Source organism: Pseudophryne corroboree, chromosome 1 (genome assembly GCF_028390025.1).
Source record: "Pseudophryne corroboree isolate aPseCor3 chromosome 1, aPseCor3.hap2, whole genome shotgun sequence".
Classification (NCBI taxonomy): Eukaryota; Metazoa; Chordata; class Amphibia; order Anura; family Myobatrachidae; genus Pseudophryne; species Pseudophryne corroboree.
This window is the reverse complement of record NC_086444.1, coordinates 709,710,931-709,729,755: the sequence shown is the minus strand read 5'-3', so window position 1 is coordinate 709,729,755 and position 18,825 is coordinate 709,710,931. Positions and strand designations below refer to the sequence as shown.

At 45.3% G+C, this 18,825-nt stretch overlaps 1 protein-coding gene across 1 annotated transcript in view; it reads left to right on the top strand.

Moving 5' to 3' along the window:
* The window catches only part of MYDGF (myeloid derived growth factor), a 45,901-nt gene that overhangs the window by 7,516 nt on the left and 19,560 nt on the right, over positions 1–18,825 (top strand). The gene's annotated exons all lie outside the window — the stretch shown is intronic.

Sequence of the window (18,825 nt, the reverse complement as noted above, 5' to 3'; positions counted from 1 at the left end):
TATAGCGCTGGGGTGTTTGCTGGCATACTCTATCTCTGTCTCTCCAAAGGGCCTTGTGGGGGAATTATCTTCAGATGAGCATTCCCTGAGTGTGTGGTGTGTCGGTACGTGTGTGTCGACATGTCTGAGGTAAAAGGCTCCCCTAAAGAGGAGATGGAGCAAATGTGTGTGTGAGTGGTGTCTCCGTCGACAACGCCGACACCTGTTTGGATTTGTGAAATTAAGTGCTAAGGTAAATTTATTGCACAAAAGATTAGGAACAGACATGGAATCTACCCATGTCTGTCCCTATGTCTTAGAGACCTTCAGAGTCTCACAACGCTCACTATCCAAAATAATAGACAGATATCGACACGGAGTCTGACTCCAGTGTCGACTACGATAATGCAAAGTTACAGCCAAAATGGCAGGAAAGTATTCAATATATGATTATTGTAATAAAAGATGTTTTGCATATCACTGATGACTCATCTGTCCCTGACACGAGGGTACACATGTTTAAGGGGAAGAAAGCTGAGGGTAATTTCCCTCCTCTCATGAAGAAAAAGAGCGGGAATCTCCAGACAAGAGACTGCAGATTCCCACAAAGAATTCTCAGGGAGTATCCTTTCCCTACTAGGGCCAGGATACGATGGGAATCTTCCCCTAGGGTGGACAAAGCTTGTCACGTTTACCCAAAAGGTAGCGCTGACTTAACAGCTATCCTCAGGGATCCTGCAGATAGCATGCAGTAAAAGTACTTTGAAGTCCATTTACACACATTCTGGTACACTACACAGACCGGCGATTGTGTCGGCATGGGTTTATAGCGCTGTAGCAGCGTGGACAGATACCTTATCAGCAGAGATTGAGACCCTAGTATATGTGTGTGTGTATATATATATATATATATATATATATAGCAAGCTTGGAGAATGCGGCACTCGTGGTTAATAAAGAAGAAATGCTGCTTATTAAGTCAAGGCCTTGCATGGCATTTCTAACATGGGCTTGACTTAATAAACAGCATTTCTTCTTTATTAACCACGAGTGCCGCAGTCTCCAAGCTTGCTACATTTTTCTACTGAAGGCACCGCACATTACTTGTACCAGCAACGAGTGACGGTTCATCTCTGCAAATAAATATATATATATATATATATATATATATAAAAAACATGCCCAAAGAGACAGTCTACTGGGTTCTAGAGTCAACGCTATGTCGATTTCTGCTAGACGTGTCCTGTGGAACATGTAATGGACAGGAGATGCCGACTAAATGAGGCATATGGAAGGTTTACCTTACAAGGCTGAGGAATTGTGTGGAGAAGGGCTCTCGGACCTGGTCTCCACAGCTATAGCTGGTAATTCTGATCTTTTGCCTTATATTCCCGCACAGCCTAAGAAAGCACGACATTATCAAATGCAGTCCTTTCGATCACAAAGAAGCAAGAAAGTCCGAGCTGCGTCCTTTCTTGCCAGAGGCAGGGGCAGAGGAAAGAAGCTGCACAACACAGCTAGTTCCCAGGAACAGAAGTCCTCCCCGGCCTCTACAAAATCCACCGCATGACGCTGGGGCTCCACAGGCGGAGCTAGGCCCGGTGGGGGCACATCTTCGAAATTTCAGCCACAAGTGGTTTCACTCCCAGGTGGATCCCTGGGCGATAGAAATTGTGTCTCAGGGATACAAGCTGGAATTCGAAGAGATGCCCCCTCACAATACCTCAAATCGGCCCTACCAGCTTCCCCCCACGAGAGGGAAATAGTGTTAACTGCAATTCACAAATTGTATCTTCAACAGGTGGTGGTCAAGGTTCCCCTCCTTCAACAGGGAAGGGGTTATTATTCGACCATGTTTGTAGTCCCGAAACCGGACGGTTCGGTCAGACCCATATTGAATTTAAAATCCCTGAACATATACCTAAGAAAGGTTCAAGTTCAAGATGGAATCGCTGAGAGCGGTCATCGCAAGCCTGAAAGGGGGGGATTTTATGGTGTCTCTGGACATAAAGGATGCATACCTTCATGTCCCCATTTATCCACCTCATCAGGCGTACCTCAGATTTGTGGTACAGGATTGTCATTACCAATTTCAGACGTTGCCGTTTGGTCTCTCCACGGCACCGAGAATATTTACCAAGGTAATGGCGGAAATGATGGTACTCCTGCGAAAGCAAGGGGTCACAATTATCCCGTACTTGGACGATCTCCTCATAAAAGCGAGATCAAGAGAGCAGTTGCTGAACAGCGTATCACTTTCTCTGGAAGTGTTACGGCAACACGGCTGGATTCTAAATATTCCAAAGTCGCAGTTGGTTCCTACGACTCGTCTGCCTTTCCTGGGCATGATTCTGGATACAGACCAGAAAAGGGTTTATCTCCCAATAGAGAAAGCTCAGGAACTCATGACCCTGGTCAGGAACTTATTAAAACCAAAACAGGTGTCAGTGCATCGCTGCACTCGAGTCCTGGGAAAGATGGTGGCATCATACAAGGCCATTCCCTTCGTCGGGTTCCATGCGAGGACCTTTCAATGGGACTTACTGGACAAGTAGTCCGGATTACATCTTCAGATGCATTCGTTAATCACCCTATCCCCCAGGGCCAGGGTGTCACTCCTGTGGTGGCTGCAGAGTGCTCACCTTCTAGAGGGCCGCAGATTCGGCATTCAGAACTGGGTCCTGGTGACCACGGACGCAAGCCTCCGAGGTTGGGGAGCAGTCACACAGGGAAGAAATTTCCAAGGTCTGTGGTCAAGTCAAGAGACTTGCCTTCACATCAACATCCTGGAACTAAGGGCCGTATACAACGCCCTGCGTCAAGCGGAGAGCTTGCTTCGCGACCTACCGGTTCTGATTCAGTCAGACAACATCACCGCAGTGGCTTATGTAAACCGACAAGGCGGCACAAGGAGCAGAGTGGCGATGGCGGAAGCCACCAGAATTCTTCGCTGGGCGGAGAATCACGTAAGCGCACTGTCAGCAGTGTTCATCCCGGGAGTGGACAACTGGGATGCAGACTTCCTCAGCAGACACGACCTCCACCCGGGAGAGTGGGGACTTCATCAGGAAGTCTTCGCACAGATTACAAGTCGGTGGGAACTGCCACAGGTGGACATGATGGCATCCCGCCTCAACAAGAAGCTACAGAGGTATTGCGCCAGGTCAAGAAACCCTCAGGCAGTAGCTGTGGACGCCCTGGTGACACCGTGGGTGTTCCAGTCGGTCTATGTATTTCCTCCTCTTCCTCTCATACCCGAGGTGCTGAGGATAATAAGAAAAAGAGGAGTGAGAACAATCCTCATTGTTCCAGATTGGCCACGAAGGACTTGGTATCCAGATCTGCAAGAAATGCTCACAGAGGACCTGTGGCCTCTTCCTCTAAGACAGGACCTGTTGCAACAGGGGCCCTGTCTGTTCCAAGACTTACCGCGGCTGCGTTTGACGGCATGGCGGTTGAACGCCGGATCCTAGCAGAGAAGGGCATTCCGGATGAGGTCATTCCTATGCTGATAAAGGCTAGGAAGGACGTGACAGCTAAACATTATCACCGTATATGGCGAAAATATGTTTCTTGGTGTGAGGCCAGGAATGCTCCTACGGAGGAATTCCAGCTGGGCCGTTTCCTTCACTTCCTACAGTCCGGAGTGAATTTGGGCCTAAAATTGGGCTCCTTTAAGGTCCAGGTTTCGGCCCTATCCATTTTCTTTCAAAAGGAGTTGGCTTCTCTACCAGAAGTTCAGACGTTTGTAAAGGGAGTGCTGCATGTTCTGCCTCCTTTTGTGCCTCCAGTGGCACCTTGGGATCTTAACGTGGTGTTAAGTTTCCTGAAATCCCACTGGTTTGAACCACTTAAAACGGTGGAGTTGAAATATCTCACGTGGAAGGGGGTCATGCTATTAGCCTTGGCTTCGGCTAGGCGTGTGTCAGAGTTGGCGGCTTTGTCACATAAAAGCCCCTATCTGGTTTTTCATATGGATAGAGCAGAATTGCGGACCCGTCCACAATTTCTGCCAAAAGTGGTGTCATCTTTTCATATGAACCAACCTATTGTGGTGCCTGTGGCTACTCGTGACTTGGAGGATTCTGAGTTGCTTGATGTGGTCAGGGCTTTGAAGGTTTATGTAGCCAGAACAGCTAGGGTCAGGAAAACTGAGTCGTTGTTTATCCTGTATGCATCCAACAAGCTTGGTGCTCCTACTTCAAAGCAAACTATTGCTCGCTGGATCTGTAACACGATTCAGCAGGCTCATTCTGCGGCTGGATTGCCGCTGCCAAAATCAGTTAAGGCCCATTCCACTAGGAAGGTGGGCTCTTCTTGGGCGGCTGCCCGAGGGGTCTCGGCATTACAACTTTGCCGAGCGGCTACTTGGTCAGGTTCAAACACTTTTTTGCAAAGTTCTACAAGTTTGATACCCTGGCTGAGGATGACCTCTTGTTTGCTCAATCGGTGCTGCAGAGTCATCCGCTCTCTCCCACCCGTTTGGAAGCTTTGGTATAATCCCCATGGTCCTTACGGAGTCCCCAGCATCCACTAGGACGTTAGAGAAAATAAGATTTTACTTACCGGTAAATCTATTTCTCGTAGTCCCTTGTGGATGCTGGGCGCCCGTCCCAAGTGCGGACTTCTTCTGCAATACTTGTATATAGTTATTGCTTCAATAAGGGTTAAGTTATGGTTGCATCAGGGTTTGACCTGATGCTCTGTTATTTGTCATACTGTTAACTGGTTGTTATCACATGTTATACGGTGTGATTGGTGTGGCTGGTATGAATCTTGCCCTGGATTACCTAAATCCTTTCCTTGTACTGTCAGCTCCTCTGGGCACAGTTTCTCTAACTGAGGTCTGGAGGAGGGGCATAGAGGGAGGAGCCAGTGCACACCAGAACCTAAATTCTTTCTTAAAGTGCCCATGTCTCCTGCGGAGACCGTCTATCCCCATGGTCCTTACGGAGTCCCCAGCATCCACTACGGACTACGAGAAATAGATTTACCGGTAAGTAAAATCTTATTTTTTCTTTGCTGTCTGTAGGATCCACAGGTCACCCACCTTAACGCACCTAGCTCCAATGGGTTACTCTCGGTCACCAGTTCCCGTCTCCTTATTGTGAGAGTGTGTTTTCTGTGTGTACCATTCTTCCCTCTCTCCTCTCCAGCTCCTGTTATGGGCTTGTTAAGTAAAACTGAAGAGCCTGAGCTATGGGCAGGGTATGAGGGGAAAGGGGTCCAGTGCATCCTGGGAGCTTGTGAAAGCTCTGCTGTTCGGTGCCTGTCCTGCTCTCAACCAGCATACCCCTAGGTTAACCTGTGGATTTTATGAACCTCGAAGAACAAGAGTTAACAAAGTTAAGTTTTACCATAACTCTTATTTTTTCGGAACTTGATAAATACCATATCTGTATCTCCCATACTAAAGTATGGGGACTGTAGAAATGATCAGAGGAGAATTGTAACCAGGACATATCAGTGATCTCTCCTGCATTACGGGAATGATGAATGTTGCTGTAACTTAATTTCTACAAAATGTACATTTTTACCTGCTTTATAAATTAAGTGATGATGAATAGACCCCTGTATTCTAATGAAAAATGCATTAGCATTACAAGTGCCTGTATAGAGTGAGGTGCATCTATCCCTAATCTCTACACATAAAGCATTGTAATGGGTGAATTGGTTAAGGAGAAGAACAGCAAAGGCATTTTGCGTAACTTGCCTACTACTGTATGTAGAAATGGTGATTACCGCTATGGTAATAATGGTGAATATTAGCACAGGCTTTGCTATCAGTCTAGGCTGTGAGATTGTAGCTAGAAAACTTGCAGCGTGGAGTCCCACTGCAATAATATCAGCCAGCCGAAGCCTGTTCATCACAGGACTGGAGATTGGCCTGCCCAAAAAAATTATACCCAATCCCACAGAAGAAAACAGTCCTACACTGAAATCATTGATGCTCCCACATCCCTGGTTCAGTGACTGTAGAGTAATAGATATGTGGTGCAGCGATATGTGTGTGTGTGTGTGTGTGTATATATATATATATATATATATATATATATATATATATATATATATATATATATATATATATATATTTTATATATGTCGGGTCCATAAATATTGGGACATTGACACAATTCTCATATATTGGGCTCTATACACCACCACAATGGATTTGAAATGAAACAAACAAGATGTGCTTCAACTGCAGACTTTCGCTTTAATTTAAGGGTATTTACATCCAAATCAGGTGAACGGTGTAGGAATTACAACGGTTTCTATATGTGCCTCCCACTTTTTAAGGGACCAAAAGTAATGGGACAATCGACTCAAAAGCTATTTCATGGACAGTAGTGGGCTATTCCCTCGTTATTTCATCATCAATTAAGCAGGTAAAAGGTCTGGAGTAGATTCCAGGTGTGACATTTGCATTTGGAATCTGTTGCTGTCGACTCTCAATATGAGATCCAAAGAGATGCCACTATCAGTGAAGCAAGCCATCATTAGGCTGAAAAATCAAAATAAACCCATCAGAGATCTAGCAGAAACATTAGGTGTGGCCAAATCAACTGTTTGGAACATTCTTAAAAAGAAAGAACGCATCGGAGAGCTCAGCAACACCAAAAGACCCGGAAGACCACGGAAAACAACTGTGGTGGATGACAGAAGAATTATTTCCCTGGTGAAGAAAAATCCCTTAACAACAGTTGCCCAGATCAAGAACACTCTCCAGGAGGTAGGTGTATATGTGTCAAAGTCAACAATCAAGAGAAGACTTCACAAGAGTGAATATAAGAGGGTTCACCACAAGATGTAAACCATTGGTGAGCCACAAAAACAGGAAGACCAGATTAGAGTTTGCCAAACAACATCTAAAAAAGCCTTTACAGTTCTGGAACAACATCCTATGGACAGATGAGACAAAGATCAACTTGTACCAGAGTGATGGGAAGAGAAGAGTATGGAGAAGGAAAGGAACTGCTCATGATCCAAAATATACCACCTCATCAGTGAAGCATGGTGGTGGTAGTGTCATGGCGTGGGCATGTATGGCTGCCACTGGAACTGGTTCCCTTGTATTTATTGATAATGTGACTGCTGACAAAAGCAGCAGGATAAATTCTGAAGTGTTTCGGGCAATATTATCTCCTCATATTCAAATGCTTCAGAACTCATTGGACGGCGTTTCACAGTGCAGATGGACAATGACCTGAAGTATACTGCGAAAGCAACCAAAGAGTTTTTTAAGGCAAATAAGTGGAATGTTATGTAGTGGCCAAATCAATCACCTGACCTGAATCCGAGTGCATTTCACTTGATGAAGACAAAACTGAAGGGAAAATGCCCCAAGAACAAGCAGGAACTGAAGACATTTGCAGTAGAGGCCTGGCAGAGCATCACCAGGGATGAAACCAAGCGTCTGGTGATGTCTATGCCTTCCAGACTTCAGGCTGTAATTGACTGCAAAGGATTTGCAACAAAGTATTAAAAAGTGAAAGTTTGATTTAGGATTGTTTAGTTTGTCCCATTACTTTTGATCCCTTAAAAAGTGGGAGGCACATATAGAAACTGTTGTAATTCCTACACCGTTCACCTGATTTGGATGTAAATACCCTTAAATTAAAGCGGAAAGTCTGCAGCTAAAGCACATCTTGTTTATGGACCTGACTGTATATATGTGTGTGCGTATATATATATATATATATATATATATATATATATATATATATATATATTATAAATGAAAAATAAAAATTGCTGGTGCGATACTTGTCCCAGAAAGCTCTAGCGTATGGTTATGCTGGTGCTTAAAGAACTACAAGTGACAGCATACCCTTAGCTGTAGATTTTTATAAACTAATCATATTATTATAGTTCTGCAACTCTTTTGCTGGCTCATACCAATTCCACAATCCCTTTTTTGGCCTTTATGTTCCCTCTTACAAACTGAGTATTTTGAATATAATCCAGGTTTCCTGTTGATACCCACAGTTTAGGTAATAGCTGCTCTCCTCCATGCATCTACTACAGTTAGGCCTTTTTAACAAATTCATTACCTATAATCTATGTTCATTTACCTTATCTACTATTTCTTATGTACCATTGTGCTGCTTTCTTGTTCATTCTGTATCTTTGAATCCCTTATGTCTGTTTCTCGTCATCCTAGTGTATTCTAACCTTCTCGTGCAGTTTCTCTTACATGGCTCAAGGAGGTACTAATGAGGTAGGTTAATGAAATCTGTATTATCAGGGTTGTAAAAAATACTGTTTAAAAATCCAAATAAACCTTTTTTTTGGGGGTTTAAACATTTTCTTATGTCCTAGAGGATGCTGGGGTCCACATTAGTACCATGGGGTATAGATGGGTCCACTAGGAGCCACTGGCACTTTAAGAGTTTGAGAGTGTGGGCTGGCTCCTCCCTCTATGCCCCTCCTACCAGACTCAGTTTAGAAAATGTGCCCGGAGAAGCCGGTCACAGCTAGGGGAGCTCTCCAGAGTTTCTCTAGTAAAAAATTTTTTGAGTTTATTATTTTACAGGGAGGCTGCTGGCAACAGCCTTCCTGCTTCATGGGACTAAGGGGGAGGGGAGTAGTGTCCGCCCTGCGGAGTCTGAGCCACTATCTCCGCTGACAGGACACTGAGCTCCTGAGGGAATAGATTGTTCACCGCCACAGGGGATCGCTCACCCCAGCAGCATGCCACCACCCCCTTACAGAGCCAGAAGATCAGTGGTGAGTTATTCACCGGTCCCCCCTGTCAAGCGGGGTGCCGGTGTGAAGATGGCGGCAACAGGGTAAGGAGCGCAGTATTTACTGCGCTCCGGGGCTCAGCGGTACATGGAGCGGTGCTGTGAGGGGCGCCCTGAGCCAGCGCCTACACCCAACACTGTCCAGCAAGCCTGTCAGGGTCCCAGGATCGCTAGCAGCACAATTCCTCAGGCCAATATAATCTTCAGAAGAGCAGGAAGACAGCGCCATGAAAGGGGGCGGAGCTTCTCAGTGGACCCAGTCGCGTTCAGCGCCATTTTCCTGTCTGCAGAAGCGCTGACGGGAGATCTGTCCCTCCAGATCAACTCCAGCTGCCTTGTACGGTACCAGGGGGTTGTAGAAGGGGTGGGAGGCTGTGTAAAGTCTGTGTAGCCTATTAAGGTACAAAGACAGTGTTGGTAGTGTTATTCTACCTTAAAAAACGCTGTCTGTGGGTTGGCTCCAATCTCTGTGTCTCTCTCTGGCATACTTGGGAGGAAATCTGTGTCTGGGGAAACTGTGTCTGATATTCCCTGTGTGTGGGTGTTTACTATCTCACATAGCCATGTCTAGGGACTGTGTCATATGCTGCAGAAGATGTTTCCTCTCAGGAGGGATCCATTCCATGTACACAGGATTGTAATGCTTTGTCTCAGATTCCCATTGTTGAAGCTAATACTGAGACTGAAACTCAGGTGTTGAAGAAGTCTATGGCAGTTTGGTCAGACTCTGTCCCTATTCCTGCAAAATCTCCTAGCATGTTCCCACAGAATCGTGCACTTGCCCAAATCATGCAAGATGACACGGATACTGATTCTGAAACTGCGGACGGTGATGGGAAGGTGCTGAGGGGGGCGACATCCCTTGCAAAGGGGGTGCAGCTCATGATTGAGGCCATTACAGATGTGTTAAATATTAATGACACCACTTCTGAGCAGGTTGAGGAGGCTTACTTCACGGACAATAAGAAATCCTTGCTAACCTTCCCTGCGTCTAAAGAATTAAACGCATTGTTTGAAAAGTCCTGGGAAACCCCGGAGAAAAAATTCAAGATCCCAAAAAAGGATTCTGGTTGCTTTTCCCTTCCCTGAGGAGGATAGGAAAAAATGGGAAAACCCACCCATAGTTGACGCATCTGTCTCCAGACTGTCTAAAAAGGTGGTTTTACCTGTCCCTGGATCTACTGCGTTAAAAGAACCGGCTGATCGTAAAATTGACCCTACGCTCAAATCCATTTACACTGCTTCAGGAGTGACGTTAAGACCCACTATTGCCTGTGCATGGATTTCTAAAGCCATAGTAAAGTGGTCAGGCACATTACTAGAGGATTTGGATACAATGGATAGAAGTGACATTGAATTGTTTTTACGTAACATACAGGATTCTCCTCCGCAGACCAGGGGTGAACATAATCCCATATCTGGACGATCTGCTGTTAAAGGCATCGTCCAGGGAGAAGTTGTTGCAGTCCATTGTTCTCACGACTCATCTCAGGGAACACGGTTGGATCCTGAACCTTCCAAAAATCACATTTGGAGCCGACCAGGAAGTGCAGAGGGTATTTCTCCCAGAGGAGAAAGCATTGGTGATACAAACTACGGTCCGGGATGTCCTGAAGCCAGCCCGGGTTTCGGTTCATCAGTGCATTCACCTTGTGGGGGAGATGGTGGCCTCTTTATAGTCTCTACAGTACGGAAGGTTTCATGTTCGGCCCTTCCAACTGGATCTCCTGGACAAGTGGTCGGGATCTCATCTACACATGCGTCAGAGAATACGTCTGTTGCCGAAAGCCAGGATTTCACTCCTCTGGTGGCCACAACTACCTCACCTTCTGGAGGGCCACAGGTTCGGGATTCAGGACTGGATCCTTCTAACCACGGATGCGAGTCTCCGGGGCTGGAGCACAGTCACTCAGGGGGTAACCTTCCAAGGAAGGTGGTCAAGCCTGGAATCCAGCCTTCCATAAACATTCTGGAACTAAGAGCCGTCTACAACGGTCTTTTCCAAGCGGCCCATCTTCTGCGAGATCGAGCCATTCAGGTGCAGTCGGACAATGTAATGACAGTGACTTATATAAACCGTCAGGGCGGAACGAAGAGCAGAGCTGCAATGTCAGAGGAAACAAGAATCATCCTCTGGGCAGAAAAACACGCGTTGGCGATGTCAGCAATCTTCATTCCGGGAGTAGACAACTGGGAAGTGGACTTCATCAGGAGACACTTTGTACATCCAGGAGAGTGGGGACTCCATCCGGAGGTGTTCACGGAGGTAACAGATCTTTGGGGTGTACCTCAAATAGACATGATGGCCTCTCATCTCAACAAGAAGGGTGTTCCAGTCGGTGTACGTGTTTCCTCCACTTCCACTCATTCCAAGAGTTCTAAAACTCATAAGGAGAACAAGAGTTCAGGCAATCCTTATTGCTCCGGACTGGCCAAGAAGGGCTTGGTACGCAAATTTTCTGGATCTACTGCTAGAAGATCCAAGGCCTCTTCCTCTTCGGGAGGATCTGCTGCAGCAGGGGCCGTGCGCTTATCAAGACTTACCGCAGCTACGTTTGATGGCACATAGGTTGAACGCCAGATAACTCGAAAGGGCATTCTGAACAAGGTTATTCCTACCCTGATACAGGCTAGGAAAGGGGTAACGTCTAAACATTACTATCGTATTTGGAAAAATATGTATCTTGGTGTGAGTCCAAGAAATTTCCTACGGTGGAGTTTCAACTGGAACGGTTTCACCTCTTCCTGCGAGCAGGTGTGGATATGGGCCTTAGGTTGGGTTCCGTAAAGGTCCAGATTTCGGCTTTATCCATTTTCTTCCAGAAACAATTGGCTTCCCTCCCTGAGATTCAGACTTTTCTGAAAGGGGTTCTGCACATCCAGCCTCCCTTTGTGCCGCCTACGGCGCCCTGGGAGCTTATCATGGTGTTGCAGTTCCTCCAATCGGATTGGTTCCTCACGTGGAAGGCTGTTTCTTTGTTGGCCTTAGCTTCTGCTAGACGTGTGTCGGAGCTGGGGGCTTTGTCTTATATGTCTTCCATGAAGATAGAGCTGAGCTCAGGACACGTCCGCAGTTCCTTCCGAAGGTTGTGTCGGCATTTCATATCAACCAACCTATTGTGGTGCCCGTTGCTACTGACTCCTCATTTTCATCAAAGTCCTTGGATGTTGTAAGAGCTCTGAAAATCTATGTGAAGAGGACTGCTCATCACAAAAAATCAGACTCTGTTTGTCCTGTACGATCCCAAGAAACTTGGGTGTCCTGCTTCTAAGCAGACAATCTCTCGCTGGATCAGGTTCACTATCCAGCATGCGTATTCTACGGCGGGATTGCCGTGTCCTACGTCTGTTAAGGCCCACTCTACTCGTAAAGTGGGTTCCTCCTGGGCGGCTGCCCGGGGTGTCTCGGCTTTACAGCTTTGCCGAGCGGCAACTTGGTCAGGGTCGAACACGTTTGCAAAGTTCTACGAGTTCGCTACTTTGGCCTCTGCGGTCCTGAAGTTTGGTCAATCAGTTCTGCAGGAGCCTCCGCACTCTCCCTCCCGTTCTGGGAGCTTTGGTACATCCCCATGGTACTAATATGGACCCCAGCATCCTCTAGGATGTAATAGAAAATAGAATTTTAATTACCTACCGGTAAATCCTTTTCTCGTAGTTCGTAGAGGATGCTGGGCGCCCGCCCAGCGCTTCATGATCCTGCAGTGGTTACTTAGTTTAGTACTGCTTAGTTCTTAGTTAAGTACTGTTTGTCACTTGGTAAGTAATACTTGTTCAGCCGTTGCTGATGTCTCAAGCTAGTTAGCTTGGTTTGCCTTGTGTGTGAGCTGGTGTGAATCTCGCCACTATCTGTGTAAAATCCTTCTCTCGAAGTATGTCTGTCTCCTCGGGCACAGTTTCTAGACTGTGTCTGGTAGGAGGGGCATAGAGGGAGGAACCAGCTCACATTCCCAAACTCTTAAAGTGCCCATGGCTCCTAGTGGACCCGTCTATACCCCATGGTACTAATGTGGACCCCAGCATCCTCTACGGACTACGAGAAAAGGATTTACCGGTAGTTAATTAAAATCCTATTTTCTTTTTTGCATGAATGTTTTAATGGGAAAAAAAAGAATCCTGCTTATATTAATACTGTGAAGCATTGCTATTTGTTAAAAACCTTTGCTCAACCATGTTTTAGTGCTTTCTAACATTAACAATCAAAACTTATTAGGCTTCGATATGATTTATTTGACATTGTTTTTTTCAGTAATACAATTTTTTTGCTGTTCATCATTCCTTTTACATCTGAATATGCCCCAACACCAGAGTACTCCTTTCTCTTTGTTGTTTGACTATATATTTGACTATGGGGGTAATTCCAAGTTGATCGCAGCAGGAAATTTTTTAGCAGTTGGGCAAAACCATGTGCACTGCAGGGAAGGCAGATTTAACATGTGCAGAGAGCGTTAGATTTGGGTGTGGTGTGTTCAATCTGCAATCTAATTTGCAGTGTAAAAATAAAGCAGCCAGTATTTACTCTGCACAGAAATAAAATAACCCACCCAAATCTAACTCTTTCTGCACATGTTATATCTGCCTCCCCTGCAGTGCACATGGTTTTGCCCAATTGCTAACAAAATTCCTGCTGCGATCAACTTGGAATTACCCCCTATGGGGTATATGCAATTGCGGTCGAATTCGCGGCAATTTTCGCCGTTTTTTAATTCGACTCAATTCGACAGGTGAATCCCGGAAGGTGGCTTCCGGAATTCACCATATTCAATGAAAAACGGATTCGCCAGAGTCGCGGGCGAAAATCGGCCGATTTGGCGGATTTTGCCGCGATTTTTAAAAACGGTAAAAACCCGTGAAAAACCCGGAAAAAAAAATGGCGTGGGGTCCCCCCTCCAAAGCATAACCAGCCTCGGGCTCATCGAGCTGGTCCTGGTTCTAAAAATGCAGGGGAAAAATTGGCCAGGGATCCCCCGTATTTTTAAAACCAGCACCGGGCTCTGCGCCTGGTGCTGGTGCCAAAAATACGGGGGACAAAAAGAGTAGGGGTCCCCCGTATTTTTAACACCAGCATCGGGCTCCACTAGCTGGACAGATAATGCCACAGCCGGGGGTCACTTTTATGCCGTGCCCTGCGGCCGTGGCATTAAATATCCAACTAGTCACCCCTGGCCGGGGTACCCTGGGGGAGTGGGGACCCCTTCAATCAAGGGGTCCCCCCCCCCAGCCACCCAAGGGCCAGGGGTGAAGCCCGAGGCTGTCCCCCCCCATCCAATGGGCTGCGGATGGGGGGGCTGATAGCCTTTTGTGATAATAAAAAGATATTGTTTTTTCCAGCAGTACTACAAGTCCCAGCAAGCCTCCCCCGCAAGCTGGTACTTGGAGAACCACAAGTACCAGCATGCGGGAGAAAAACGGGTCCGCTGGTACCTGTAGTACTACTGGGGGAAAAATACCCAAATAAAAACAGGACACACACACCTTGATAGTAAAACTTTATTACACACTACCGACACACACATACTTACCTATGTTGACACGCCGACTGCCACGGTCTCCGACGATCCGAGGGTACCTGTGAAAAAATTATACTCACCTTCCAGCGTCCAGAGATAAATCCACGTCCAGAGAGTAAAATCCACGTACTTGTTTTAAAAAAAAAAAACCGCAAAACCCGCTCCATACCGGACTAGAAAGGGGTCCAATGCTTTCACATCAGACCCCTTTCTCCCGAATGCCGGGACATCACGTGACTCCTGTCACTGACGTCCCTTCAGCCAATCAGGAAGCGCTACTTCCGTGGCGCTCACCTGATTGGCTGTGCGCTGTCTGTACTGTGACAGCGCATCGCAAAGCCGCTCCATTACTTTCAATGGTGGGAACTTTGCGGGTAGCGGTGGGGTCACCCGCCGGTCAGCCGCTGACCGGCGGGTGACCTCACCGCTAGCCGCTAAGTTCCCACCATTGAATATAATGGAGGGAGCTGTGCGATGCGCTGTCACAGTACAGACAGCGCTCAGCCAATCAGGTGAGCGCAACGAAGTTGCGCTTCCTGATTGGCTTAGAGACCTTTCTGTGACAGCTGTCACTGACATGTCTCATTCGTGGAAAGGTGTCCCATGTGTCAGCATGGGACCCCTTTCAGTCCGTTATGGAGCGGGTATTTGCGTTTTTTTATTTTTAACAAGTACGTGGATTTATCTCTGGACCATGGCTGAGGTGAGTATATTGATCTTTTTTTTCAGGTATCCGTGGATTCTACATGGAGAAGAGGACCGATGTCGGCGTGTGAACATAGGTAAGTATGTGTGTGTCGGTAGTGTGTAATAAAGTTTTACTGTCGACGGTGTGTGTGTCCTGTTTTTATTTGGGTATTTTTTTCCCAGTAGTACTACAGGTACCAGCGGGCCCGTTTTTCTCCCGCATGCTGGTACTTGTGGTTCTCCAAGTACCAGCTTGCGGGGGAGGCTTGCTGGGACTTGTAGTACTACTGGAAAAAACTATCTTTTTATTATCACAAAAGGCTATCAGCCCCCCCATCCGCAGCCCATTGGATGGGGGGGGACAGCCTCGGGCTTCACCCCTGGCCCTTGGGTGGCTGGGGGGGGGGGACCCCTTGATTGAAGGGGTCCCCACTCCCCTAGGGTACCCCGGCCAGGGGTGACTAGTTGGATATTTGATGCCACGGCCGCAGGACACGGCATAAAAGTGACCCCCGGCTGTGGCATTATCTGTCCAGCTAGTGGAGCCCGATGCTGGTGTTAAAAATACGGGGGACCCCTACTCTTTTTGTCCCCCGTATTTTTGGCACCAGCACCAGGCGCAGAGCCCGGTGCTGGTTTTAAAAATACGGGGGAACCCCTGTCAATTTTTTCCCCGCATTTTTAGAACCAGGACCAGCTCGAAGAGCCCGAGGCTGGTTATGCTTTGGAGGGGGGACCCCACGCCATTTTTTTTTTATGATTTCACCGTTCCAGCATAAAAAAAAAATAAAAAAAAAATAATATTTTAAAAAATATATAAATAATATTTGTGCCTCCAAAAAAAAAAAAAAAAGTACCTAATCCCTTCTAATATAAATAGATCTGCTATTCCCCCCAAAAAAAACACAAAAAAAAACATGTTTAAAAATTTTTTATTTGTTTTCACCCTCCAAAGTGTGGCGGATTGAAAATGACGAATTTGCTGTCTAAAAGCACTGCTGTCGAATTTCCAAACTTGAATTGAATATGCTTTGGTCGAATTGCAGCACTTATATCATTGCAGAAAAGTCGAATTTGCAAAAATTCGAATTTCAAAAAGTCGAATTTTGAAAGTCCGTTTTTTGGTCGGAAAGCACTGAATTGCATAGGCGATTTTTTTTGGGGGTCGAAAATGACCCGAAATTCGACAATTTCGGGAATTCGACCACAATTGCATATACCCCTCTATGTAGATATATTAAACATTAACACATATAAAGGACACTCTGATATAGATGAAATTGAAAAAAAAGAATAACAAGTCAATGTTATTTATTAGTTCTACTTATAATTAAACAAATCTGAATATTAATACAGGTTGAGTATCCCATATCCAAATATTCCGAAATACGTAATTTTTTGAGTGAGACCGAGATGGTGAAACCTTTGTTTTCTAATGGCTCAATGTACACAAACTTATTGTATTATATGACCTTCAAGCTGTGTGTATAAGGTGTATATGAAACATAAATGCACTCTGTGCTTAGACTTAGATCCCATCGCCATGATATCTCATTATGGTATGCAATTATTCCATAATACAGAAAAATACGATATCCAAAATACTTCTGGTCCCAAGCATTTTGGATATTGGATACTCAACCTGTACAAAATAGAAAGTGCAGAAGCACTTTTCAGAGAAAACACACACACAAAAAAAAGGTTGTGTTTTTTTTTTTTTTTTTTTATACTATGTTGTTTAAGAAGGCACATCATAATAATAAAAAAAGCCTGTAGTCACATCATAATAATAAAAAAAAAAATGTAATAAACAAATAAATTAAATCCTTTGGTTTAAACCAGCGAACCCTGTGTACAATCATAACTCATTGGGGAAAATGTCATTGTCAATGAAGTCCTGCTGCGATGACCAGCTCATCTTATCCCCAAACATTATAGTAGCCCAACATATCTAATTATTCATGGTTAGATACTTGTTTAAGCGAAGAAGTAGTCCGGGAGAGACTAAGCAAAATAAAGATTAATAAATCACCTGGTCCTGATGGACTTCACCCGAGGGTTCTTATGGAGCTTAGTTCACAACTAGCACGACCCCTATACTTGATTTTCAATAGTTCAATTAGAACAGGCATGGTACCGAAGGATTGGCGTATAGCTGAGGTAGTGCCATTATTGAAAAAGTGATCCAAAAATCTTCCGGGAAACTACAGACCAGTTAGTTTAACATCTATAGTAGGGAAAATATTGGAAGGAATTCTAAGGGACATCATACAGGAGTATCTAAAGTCCGCTAGGATTATTAGCAAGAACCAGCATGGGTTTGTGAGGGACAGGTCATGTCAGACTAACTTAATTAGCTTCTACGAGGAAGTGAGCAATAATCTTGATCAAGGAAAAACAATGGATGTGGTCTTCCTAGATTTTGCAAAGGCCTTCGATACAGTTCCTCACAGGAGACTGATGATCAAATTAAAGGAGATTGGCCTAGGAAAAACTATTTGCACATGGATAAGCAGCTGGTTGGATAACAGGGTACAGCGAGTAGTGGTCAACGAGAAGTCCTCAACCTGATCCCCAGTAGTCATCGGAATACCACAAGGGTCCGTACTCGGACCACTACTGTTCAACATATTTATCAATGACCTAGGAATAGGCCTGGAAAGCACAGCGTCAATCTCTGCAGATGATACTAAACTGTGTAAGGTAATTAGTTCAGAATTGGATGTGGAGTCCTTGCAGAATGATCTATCTAAACTTGAACTCTGGGCGTCTAAATGGAAAATGAGGTTCAATACAGACAAATGCAAGGTTATGCATTTTGGGACTAAAAACAAACTTGCATCCTACATATTAAATGGGGAACGCCTAGGGGAAACAGGGGAATTGAGACAAGGGACTCGGATGTAATCATGCCGCTGTATAAGGCATTGGTACGTCCGCACCTGGAATATTGTGTTCAGTTTTGGGCACCATTGTATAAAAAAGACATCAGTAAACTCGAAAGTGTTCAAAGGCGAGCTACTAAATTGATTAAAGGCCTAGAAGGACTGGACTATAAGGAAAGACTTACTAGGCTGAATATGTATACACTAGAAAAGGGGATCGGTATGAAATACCTCCAATCAAAATCCCGACATCAATTGACCGATGGTCAAAATACCGACATGGACAAAATACCGACATGTAAAATGCCGACTGGTCAAAATACCGACATGCTGTTTTTGTGTGTGTATGTCGACATAAGTCAACATGGACACCATATAAAGTGTACCGCGTCCCCTCGCATGGCTCGCTGCGCTCGCCATGCTTCGGGCACGGTGCCTCGCTGCACTCGGCACACTATTATATCCCCCCTCCAGGTCCACTGGGATGGTAAAGTATGAGCAAGTCGGTTTCAATGAAAAAACTCATGAAAAACTCATGTCGGTATTTTGACCTGTCGGCATTTTACATGTCAGTATTTTGACCTTGTCGGTATTTTTAAATGTCGGGATTTTGTCCATGTCGGGATTTTGACCTTGTCGGGATTTTGACCATCGGTCAATTGGTGTCGGGATTTTGAACGTCGGGATTTTGATTGGAGGTAAACTGACTGCATCCCCTAGAAAAGAAGCGCCTAAGAGGAGATATTATTAATATCTTCAAATATATAAAGGGACATCACAAAGAGTTATCAGAGGTATTATTAATTAAAAGAACACAGTTTAGGACACGTGGGCACTCGCTGCGACTGGAGGAGAGAAAGTTCCAAACGCAACGGAGGAAAGGGTTCTTCACTGTTAGGGCAATCAGGATGTGGAATTCCCTGCCAGGGAAGGTGGTAATGGTGGACTCTGTAATTGGATTTAAAAAAGGAATGGATAAATTTCTGAATGAAAAAAACTATCCAAGGTTATAATACTTAA